We start from the raw sequence: 10670 nt of genomic DNA on the forward strand, positions 1-10670 counted from the left end.
TACACGTCTCGATCGATTAGTTATTACTTATCTTCAATCCAACTCCCTCCACCTCTCCTTGTCTAAAGCAGCGTATGCGACGTAATACACTCTTTCCATTCAGAAGGGAAAAAACAGCAATCAAGTTTACAATGTTATAGCTCAAAAACAGTCTTTTTCATTCGTTTGTTCTGAAATATCTTTTAAGAGCCTATTTTTTTTTTAAAAAAAAGTCATACAATCTTACCACAGCTTCATTAATACCTTTAGTTTCATTCTTTTCCTTCTTTAAAGACTGCAAGCTAGTAAGATGCTCCCCAAGAAATCTATGGAAACTGCCAATAACGGTACTAAGTTTTCTGCTTACTAAAGTCTGTAATGCACGCACAGAAATCGACAATATCTACTGACAGAAATGAGTGTTATTCAATGATTCATTTCATTTCTTTTCAGGAATTGCAAGCAAATGTTCCAAGAGCGTCATTGGGGCAGGACAGAAGGGTGTAATTTCCCCTCCCTTGAGCTTAATAAATACATATTGTTTCAGCAAATGTATAGTAATACACTAATAAAAAGTGAAAAATTTTTGCCGGCGCAGACTCTCGCCCCCCTCCCTTAGCAGGATAAAATCTAAAATGACACTGCTTTTTGCAACAAACCTATAGAGTTACGATAACACATTGCTAGAGAGCTTACATTTGGTTTCAAGAGTCGAAGGTTTGATCTGAAGCCATATGAGTTCCTGTGCGACATTGAGAGAGATAGACAGAGAAAGAGATTGAAATATGGAGACAGAGAGGAATGATTTATATACAAAGATATAGAACTGGGGAAAAATGTACGGACAACATTCGTATTATGACGAAAATTGTTATTTTGTGAAACAGAAGAAGGGAAGGTTCCGAACTGCGAGGATCACATTAGGCAGTTGTCGAATTAAGGTGGAGAACACTTTTGAGAGCATCAGGTGATTACGAATGGAGAGAAAGATCTTGAGAACTGAGGAATTAAGAATTTGAAAAATGTGCTGCTTCCCAGACGGCGCACCTTGTAGTTATCGAACCATGGCTTTATCCATTCTGTTAAGGAGAACTCTGTACTCATGCACATAGGTTTCATTTAGCTACGTTGAAAGCTAACTTAATGGGATATTTCAAAAGTTGACTTGGTGGATTCGCCGTTTTGATATGATATAGACCTCCTGTAACTTAGTTACAATGTGCGTAATGAACTTCTCCTTGTTCAGAACACTTTTTAGGGCAGTAAAATTTGTTACTATTGTGTTAATTAGGTTACATTTGATAGAACCATCTGACAAAGTAGTGCCAGACCCTGTGCGTTATTGTCTGTTAGGTAAATGGTTAATTTAAGTTACTCCTACTTCTATGGTCCGAGCTTCGAATCAAGACAATTCTTATTGATTATATTCTTCGAGGTACGCACATACTGTGCATTTCACAAATTCAATTTTGAAGTAATGTAGTCACAGCTAGTTTAATTTGAAATTATTTTCAAATATGATATTTGTTATTACATGTGTATCTTTAACTTGCGATGTTTCAAACTTGATATTAAATCTTACAACATTAATGCAACTCATTTCCCTACGACATATCATCATGAATATTTGGACAACGACGACTGGCAGGCGTTAATAAAAAATTCAGTTCTTACTGTAATGTTTGTATATATATTTAGAGAGTTTGACTCAGAAAAAAACGTACAGTACAACATTGACTTTTGGAGGAATTTCAAGCGAATTTACTATACGTATAAATTACCATCACAACAATCTACTTAGGGGCCTAAGACACTGAAACCATTCCAGGGAGGGAAAGAGGTTATACGTATAAAAAATAATAGAATGCGAAAAATATTGGTGTCAACTTTATAGTTCTCTGATTCGAAGAGAGGAATAGTGGCTACCAGATGGCATTCCTCACTTGTTTGTAGCCTTGCATAAATGGAAAATTGTTTTAAAAGTATATTTTACATTCAAGTATGATTGTTTAAAAAATGCTTGTCCTTCTACATTATGTTTTATAATTATTTTCTACTGTATTTCTTATTTATAATAACATAGTTTCTAAATATATTGTATACGTTATACGTTTTTTTAATTATGCATAGAATTCAGTACTACACAGAATGGCAATCCAGAGCTCCTACCCCACGAAATCACTATTTTTCTGTAAATTATATCTAATTTTAGAGATGATGATAGACATTTTAGTAAAACATGCCCTCAAAAAAACTTTCTTCGCCCCTGCAGAGCATTGAAAATTTTAGAGTTCGAGCAGTACGTAATATTTCTCCAGACGTTACATCTCCAATAATTCCAAGTGTGATTTCAGTATCTGTCATTATGATTTTTCACCCGCAGTGTATTGAAACATCCTATAAATGAACAGTTCTGAAGTCTTCACTGGTTCCCCCTATGACCTCATGCCAACAGGGTCAACCTTGGTCATATCCACATCTGAAATACCAGGTTTTATTTCAGTGATTCCGAAAACTATCCATTTGACACAAATATAGTGTATTTTCGATTCTTTTCGCCTGTCACTCTCCCATTGTTAACTCTATGCCAACAAAGGCTCGATTTGGACTTACACAGCATCCACAGTGTCACTATTCATCTTTGCACATGAATTCGACACGAATATCGTTCTATTTGACGTCTTTACATGTCATCTTCACCTCTTAGTAGGGGTGGTTTCAGTGTCTCGCCCCCATAACTATGGAGAAATTTCAACCAACGTAAGTATAATTATAAATTACCATTTGAAAAATAAGTTTACAGGTGATCTTTTTTCGGAGAGGAATTCGTTAACTACTTTTTCGATATCAATATATTGCCTTTTTTGCTTTCTATGGTAAAAATTGGCAAAGGACTCAACTTCATATGCACAATTGGGCTATGAATATAGGATTTAGTGATTCAATTCACTGAATGCTCGCTTAGATGTTGCTCTCGTCACAGAAAAAGTGAGATACGCTTATAGGCGTCTAAACAAATACGGAACATTACTATCAATGAGAGTAATATAATATTAGATTTTTAGCTATTTCTTTTTAAGTAAACTTTCAATCAATGTTGTTCTTCATTACTGTTCTAAAACGTAAAGTTGTTGCTGCAAGGACGTGATAAATCTTTTCAGTAGACTTCACAGTCTATAGCTTCTTCACAACTTCATTTTCATCTAAGGCTAAAGTAGTTGCATTTTAGACATTGAGGAAAAAGTCTGAAATTATATATATACCTCCACAGTGGAATTACGAAACTTCAGTGGGCCACTTTTCGCTGTAGGACTCCCTCGCCACAATCCCATTAGTTGCGCCTGGTGCATGATACAGTTTCGCCCTTTTAGGAATATTTACTAAGGCAGTACGAGTATTTTACTGCTGTGTGAATTGAGTTGTATTTGTTACAACTGATTTTAAAGGGGACGAAAAATACTAAACTCAAACACAAATCATGTCTTACAAAGCTCTAATGGAAAACGAAACGAATCGTCGTATACATGTTACGTTTTTGAAGAGAGAAAGAGCAAAACATTGATTGCACAAACGTATAATGGTATCATTTGCAAGCAAATTTATAACATAAAACGTGTTGACTTGTTAGATGAGGGGTTAGTAAACGGGTTGTCCTACCTTCGAATCTCGTCCATTCTTGTTGCGTTTTTCTTTTAGCTACACTGAGTTTGTTCACTCCAGATCTTCAAGCTTGAATCAAATTTAATACCAGTTAGTGAGTTGAAAGTAGCTGATATTAGTTTCCAATACGAGACGTTATTACATGCTTTTCATTACCTTACAGTACTCATCTTTGATATAAACTCTTCCACTCTTCATTTAACTTATTTCTTGACGTGTTTTGTTACAAAATACATTAATCGTGACGGGAAAATTTGCTGTAACAGTTAATGATGACTGCTTTGAAAGCAATTGCAAAATATGATAATTAAATGTCATATCTGTGGTTTCGTGTGGAGAAGAAACAAACTTATAAACCAAAGATTTAAGAACAACTCAAGTTATTAATGTAAGTTTTGCCGATGATTATTCACTTATATCATCATAAAAGAAATAGAAATGATGTTCTCAAACGAAGAAATAAAACATACAACTTTGCAAGCGGAGGCAAAGAAACCTAACGTAACAAGACTAAAGAAGATTTATTTACGGCGTAGTGATCGTTGTTGAGTGGTCAAGGTACGCGATTAGTAATTTTGAGGTCCTTGGTTCGAATCCACGTGGGACACTTTTTTACTTTAGGATTTTTGATGGCGATTAATCGACAATGACACACGTTTTGTTATATTCATATATTTGAATACTCGGATGTTTCAATAATTCTACTACCAAATCTTCAGGGATAATAATAGTTTTATTATCTCGTACAAGATTAAAGGCTAGGAGCTAATTATCTCTCCGGTCATGCCGTTAAAAGCAGAAACGTGACATTTGGCAAGAATATTTCTGTTTGTTTAATGTTGCCCACGAGAAGAGAAATTTCTCATCTTGTTTCTAAAACAAACACTATAACATGAGAATTAACATTTTATATTCGAGACGGGATAAGGGTAACTCAAATTACCATGTGTCTTTAAAGAAGAGAATCGAGACGAGATGAAAAGTATCGTAAGCATTCCTCGTCTTGTTACGATTCTCGAAATAGTGCATGTCCATTGTTGAAGTAACAATTGCTCTGTAGATGGAATCTTATAAGCTTTTTGTTTCTTTGTATTTTACAGCTTATTGAATTATGGTCTGTGTAGGTATTTTTTAGCAAAACTTTTATACTTACCTCTGCATATCCTAAATATTAGTATATTATATGCCTTACTGTTGAGTGATATTCAATTATTTCTGTTACAGTTATTTTTCTTAAAACATACAGTAGAACACTTTCTGCATGAAACGTTAGTGGAAAGCTTTTGTTTAAAATGTGGGTAGTTGCGGAGGTTTATCTTGAAGGTGCGGAAACCCTTCTCCGAAATCCCTACGTTTAAGTAAGTTTTTCCAAATTTTAGACCTACTTTAAAACTTTTAATACCATTATTATTATTATTATTATTATTACTATTATTATTATTATTATTATTATTATTATTATTATTATTATTACACTTTCTCATTGTACCAATGTCCCGAGAAAACCCGCGAGCACAATGTTGTCCGTCTCAAGGTTACTTTTCTTGGGAACGAACTAGGGACCTCACCCAACAGATAGCTCTGTAGGGGGGTCTCAGTTTCGAATCACGATGGGAGAGCCTTTGAAATATTAAATGTGATCGATGCATCTGTGTTTGTGTCCCTCTCGTTGAAGGCTACTGGAAATAAATGTAAAACGTGAATAACCGAATATAAAAGAAATAAGTTATGGGGATACTTTCGGTGTTTTATTAAAAAAATAAACTTAAATTCTCTTGACTATAGTGTTTTATCAGTGACCGAAATCAGTGTTTCATCGTTAATAAAATATTACAATCATAAACGTTTGCTATGTGTTATATAGATGAGCGTTTCTGGACTCTTACTTAAAAGAGCATTCTTAGGATACTGGCTTGAGCAGTCGTTTCGTGAGTCAGGGATGCGCACTTCGAGTCCCTCCGACGAAATTCAGAAATATTTTATAATTTACAAAGTTGATATTTCTGATGAATAATAACGTAACACAGAGTCAATTTCTCTCGTTCCTACAAGTTAGAGATGAATCAACTTCCTTCACAGGGGGAAAACTAACATGATGTCACAGTCTACACTCTCGATTCCTACTGTTTGAAAACTTCGCGTATTTCGCAAAGAATTCATGAATACAAAACGGTCATCCTTAAGGTCTAGTATAAGTGATAAATTTGTCTGAAACGACTTTATGGAATTGTTTCTACGTTCTTCCACTCTTACTAAAAGTAATAATAATATTTCCGTTCGTCATTTTCAACACGTTCCATATATTCGTTCAACCAAAATTGGTAAATACGAACCATTTTTTGTATATACATTATGTTAAAATATCAATATAACGCAAATATAATCCAATGATTTTTACCCAGAGAAAAGGAGTTACTATGTATCTTGATGAAGACAAATCCTACTTTGTTTCTGTTAAGGCAATTGAAGGTTCGATTTTCATACTTTCCAGTAGCTGACACCTCCTTTTTCCCCCTCTTTTCCCTCGAAAGTATCTCTTATAAGGCAATTCATCCTTTAGAGAGTCCAAACAATTTCTTTTGAACTTCAGTATGCTTATTTGCATTGGAATAGGACGTAATATTTAGGTCTGAAATATTCAATAATAATAATCATAATAATAATAATCATAATAATAATAATAATAATAATAATAATAATAATAATAATAATATAGAAGACAAATTCCGTATGAGGACAGATTATATTAAAATTTGTAAAATCGACCCAAGCGTTAGGCAAAAGTTAGAAAATAGTCGGGATTGGAGAGAATTGTAAGGACCATCAAGACATACCCTCTGCACACGTCCCTACAACTAGCTAAATGTTAAACGGAAAGGTTCAAGCCCAATTTCATGTAGGCATACTGAACTCAGAAGAGCCATAAAAAACTTTGTTTTTAAGAAATGGTTATGCAAGCTAAGCTACAGAAGAAGTCCATAATGAGAATGAAAGAAATAGTGAAATAAAGAAGCTGGGAGGAAGCGAAATCCGGAGAAAACTACACACACGGTGTTTATTCAGCACAATGTCCACTACGCGGGAGCTGCGTGGAAGAAGGTGAACCACTAAATTAACAACACTTCAGTAATAGCAATGATAATAATAATAATAATAATAATAATAATAATAATAATAATAATAATAATAATAATAATAATAATGGTATTAAAAGTTTTAAGGTAGGTCTAACATTTGGAAAAACTAACTTAAACGTAGGAATTTCGGAGAAGGGTTTCCGTACCTTCAAGATACACCTCCGCAACTACCCACATTTTAAACAAAAGATTTCCACTAACGTTTCATGTAGAAAGTGTTCTACTGTATGTTTTAAGAAAAATAACTATAATAGAAATAATTGAATATCACTCAACAGTAAGGCATATAATATACTATTTTTTTAGGATTAGCAGAGGTAAGTATGAAGGCTTTGTTAAAAAAATACGTACACAGATCATAATTCAATGAGCTGTAAAATACAAAGTAACAAAAAGCTTATAAGATTCCGTCTACAGAGCAATTGTTACTTAAACAATGGACATGCACTATTTCGAGAATCGTAACAAGACGAGAAATGTTTACGATACTTTTCATCTCGTCTCGATTTTCATCTCTAAAGCGACATGATAATTTGAGTTACCCTTATCCCGTCTCGAATGTAAAATGCTAATTCTCATATTATTTTGTTTGTTTTAGAAACAAGATGAGAAATTTCTCTTCTCGTGGGCAACATTAAACAAAACAGAAATATTCTTGCCAAGTTTAACGTTTCTGTTTGTAATGGTATGGCCGGAGAAATAATTACCTCCTATCTTTTAATCTTGTACAAGATAATAATAAGTATTGCTATTACTGTTATTATTCCTCTAGATCTGGTAGTTCAAGTATTGAAACATCCGAGTATTCAAATATATGAACATCATAAAACGTGTGTCACCGTAAATAAATCGTCTCTAGTCTTGTTACGTTAGGTTTCTTTGCCTCCGCTTGCAAAGTCGTTGCGTGCCTATGCTACTGAGGCTTACCTGGGCTCAGTGGTACAGCGCACACTAAACGCTCTTTTCCAGATAAGATTTCCATACCTACAAATCTAGAACGTATCCTCATGTTTATTTTACGAGAGAGATTGTTAGAATAAATGAAAGGTTCACAAATTTCGTGGAGGAAATTGTGAGCAAAAGGAAACATTCATTAATAGCAAAGGTAGTGTGTGAGGCTCAATGCGAGTACCTTTGTTCTCTAAAATGATTCTAATTTGGAATTTAGTTTCTAGAAAATTTTGATTAGTTTCGGACTGAAAACAACACTTAGCGTAAAAACAAACATTCATACGGGAGAGCAGAGTTATAGGTTTGTAAAGAAACTGCAATAGATTCAGATTTATGTCAATTAATGCTTACTACTTACGGACTTAAAGTTTTCCATTCCAGTTCGTCGTAATTGGCACCAACACTCACACAAACACTTCACTACTTCACAGTTTGTAGAAGTTGTTCTGTGGCACTTGTTTAGTCCATAAAGATGAATGGAAAGTCCTCTAATTCATTGGACATCAAAATTGCTAGAAGTTCAATCCTGAGCGGTGACCAATAAGGAGTCGGGTTCCCAGCATCGTAGGTGGCTAGCAATCGTCTTTTCGCTTCTCTTCTGAGAGGGCGATGTTTTTCGGCGACTTCCCTCTTTTTGGGAGGATTTCGAGGGTATCTTTTAAATACTTTGAGGGATCCAAAGAATTGTAAAACAGTCGTTTTACGTATTGGATATCTTCTTTCTCATATTAAATTTGTTTTTCAGTGCTGTAGTTAAGAAAATAGGATGAGCTCGCACACGGAGATCTTGCGCGACTGAGTTTTGGAGGCAGAAGTCATCATGTTACAAATCGTTGGTCTTATTTGTAGCTTCGTATGGCGTTGTTCGGGCGATGAAGCGTCCATATCTCAGCAAATTGATTTCCTGGCGGTGAGAACGGTCTCTTCAATGTATTTCTATCTTAGGTTTGCAGTTTCGTTGAATTTATTTCAATCTTATGCTCTGTCTGCATGTCTGTTTCCCGGAATGTTGAAGGCCGATTTAATAAAGTAAGAAAAGTAATCGTTTCTATGCAATGAAAATTAATTTGGAATAGTTGCGTTTTTCTCCGATTATTTCGTTTTACTCATTCTTATTTATTTTTGCTTTCTTTCTATAAATTACAAATTAGATTTGTTTTACGCTCCCTCCGCGAAGTTGCAATTTTCTTAAATGCAAAATTGAAAACTTGAAAATATACAAAAGTGATTAAAATCGAATAAATGAGTACATTAAACATAGTAAAATTGAATGAAAGTTGAATGAAAAAATATTGAAACGTATACATATGAAAAAAAACTTAGTATAAGGGCGGTTTTAAATGGAAAGCCTTGTATATAATTCATTCCGTACTTACGTTACTTGAATTCATGAATATTTATAACGTAAACAAAGGGAATTAACAACAAAATATAAATGGAAAATTGAAGATTAAATCATATGTCAAACTAATCAAACATCATTAATATGCACAACAAGATATAGGTATGAAGTCGTAAGTAAATACTCAAAATTGCAAAGTACTTGTATCATGCAATAATCAAATATATGAAAGCGAAAATTAAGTATGAAATGATAATAAAACATTTAAAAATTACGATAATAAAAATGAAGCAATATACGGTACCTGAAATAAAAATTATATGAGTACATATGTTGAGAATGAATAGCAACTACGACGATGTACAGTAAATAGTACCAACTAAAATAAAATGCAAAATGATATGAGTAAAACCAAAGTTAAGCTAAAATAACATGTAAAGAAATAGATATCGCTTTCGCTTCTAGAGTCTTGTGCAAAACACGAATTCCTACACAAACTGAATGAGAAACAAACGTTTGCTGATTGATAAATGTCATTGTCTATGTGAGTGTCACTGAAACGCAGGTAACTATTAAAGAGGCTCAATGTTTGTTGCGTGAACAAATACCTTTCTTAATAGTAAACATTTAAGACATCAATCCTCAAAATCATATTACAGTTTCCTATAACATAAGGAGGAGAGGAGGAGGGTAGAAGCATAAATACATGTTAACGGGAGAGAAAAGTGTAGCATAAGCTAACATGTGATTCCAATCCGTCACAAGGTTAACATATGACCAGATAATAGGTGAGCACATGCACTGTGAGCAAAGCTCGTCGCAGAGAAGCACGGAGTCGTGCGGTGAGAACGCAACAGAAACAAGCAGGATTCAGATCTGTGCATTGAAGCATTACGTTAAAATTTATATGATCTTTTACTTGCATGTATATAGGAATATGTAGAGTTAATTTCAGGTCGTGTTCGTACATTAATGGAAGTGAAGAAGAAAGAAAAAACGACGAATATCCATTAATTCTCCTGGTATAGTCCATATACAAAAGTGTCAAAGGAATTCGTACGGCCTCTTTGTTGCACTTTTGCAAGGAGGTGGGGGGTCATACATACACCATTTTCATGTCTAATGCGATTTCCCTTGTACTACCTTTTTTCTGTTTTCTTCGTCTCGAAAGTTTTACGTAATAACGTCAAGTTATTTTGTGTCTTTCAAGGGGGTGAATGTCTCCTTTTTGTCTCCAACGGGGAAGGAAAAGTGAGTGGGAAAAGAAAATGAGAATGTGGGAGGAAAGGGGTTTGGGAAGGCGTGGTTGATCAGACCACTTGATCAGGGTGGGGGAAGGGGTGGATTCCCAATTTCCTTTTCCAGTACTTTTTTTCAAACCAGTTTCCGCTAAGTATTGCCTGAATACCTTTTTAAACTTGAGGTAGAAGAGGCGGGATGCATATCTACAAGGGGAATGCTACACAACAGGAATGAGGCGAGGGTAAAACACAGGGAGAGGGTTGATAGCAAGTTTGCGGTTACCATGGGGTACACAGTCTGCCATTGACCCTGGACTCGCTTTAGTTTCAGAGGCGGAGCTCTGTTCACGGAGTCTGTGG

This window comes from Thermobia domestica, chromosome 7, assembly GCF_964235325.1.
Source record: "Thermobia domestica chromosome 7, izTheDome1.hap1.1, whole genome shotgun sequence".
Lineage (NCBI taxonomy): Eukaryota > Metazoa > Arthropoda > Insecta > Zygentoma > Lepismatidae > Thermobia > Thermobia domestica.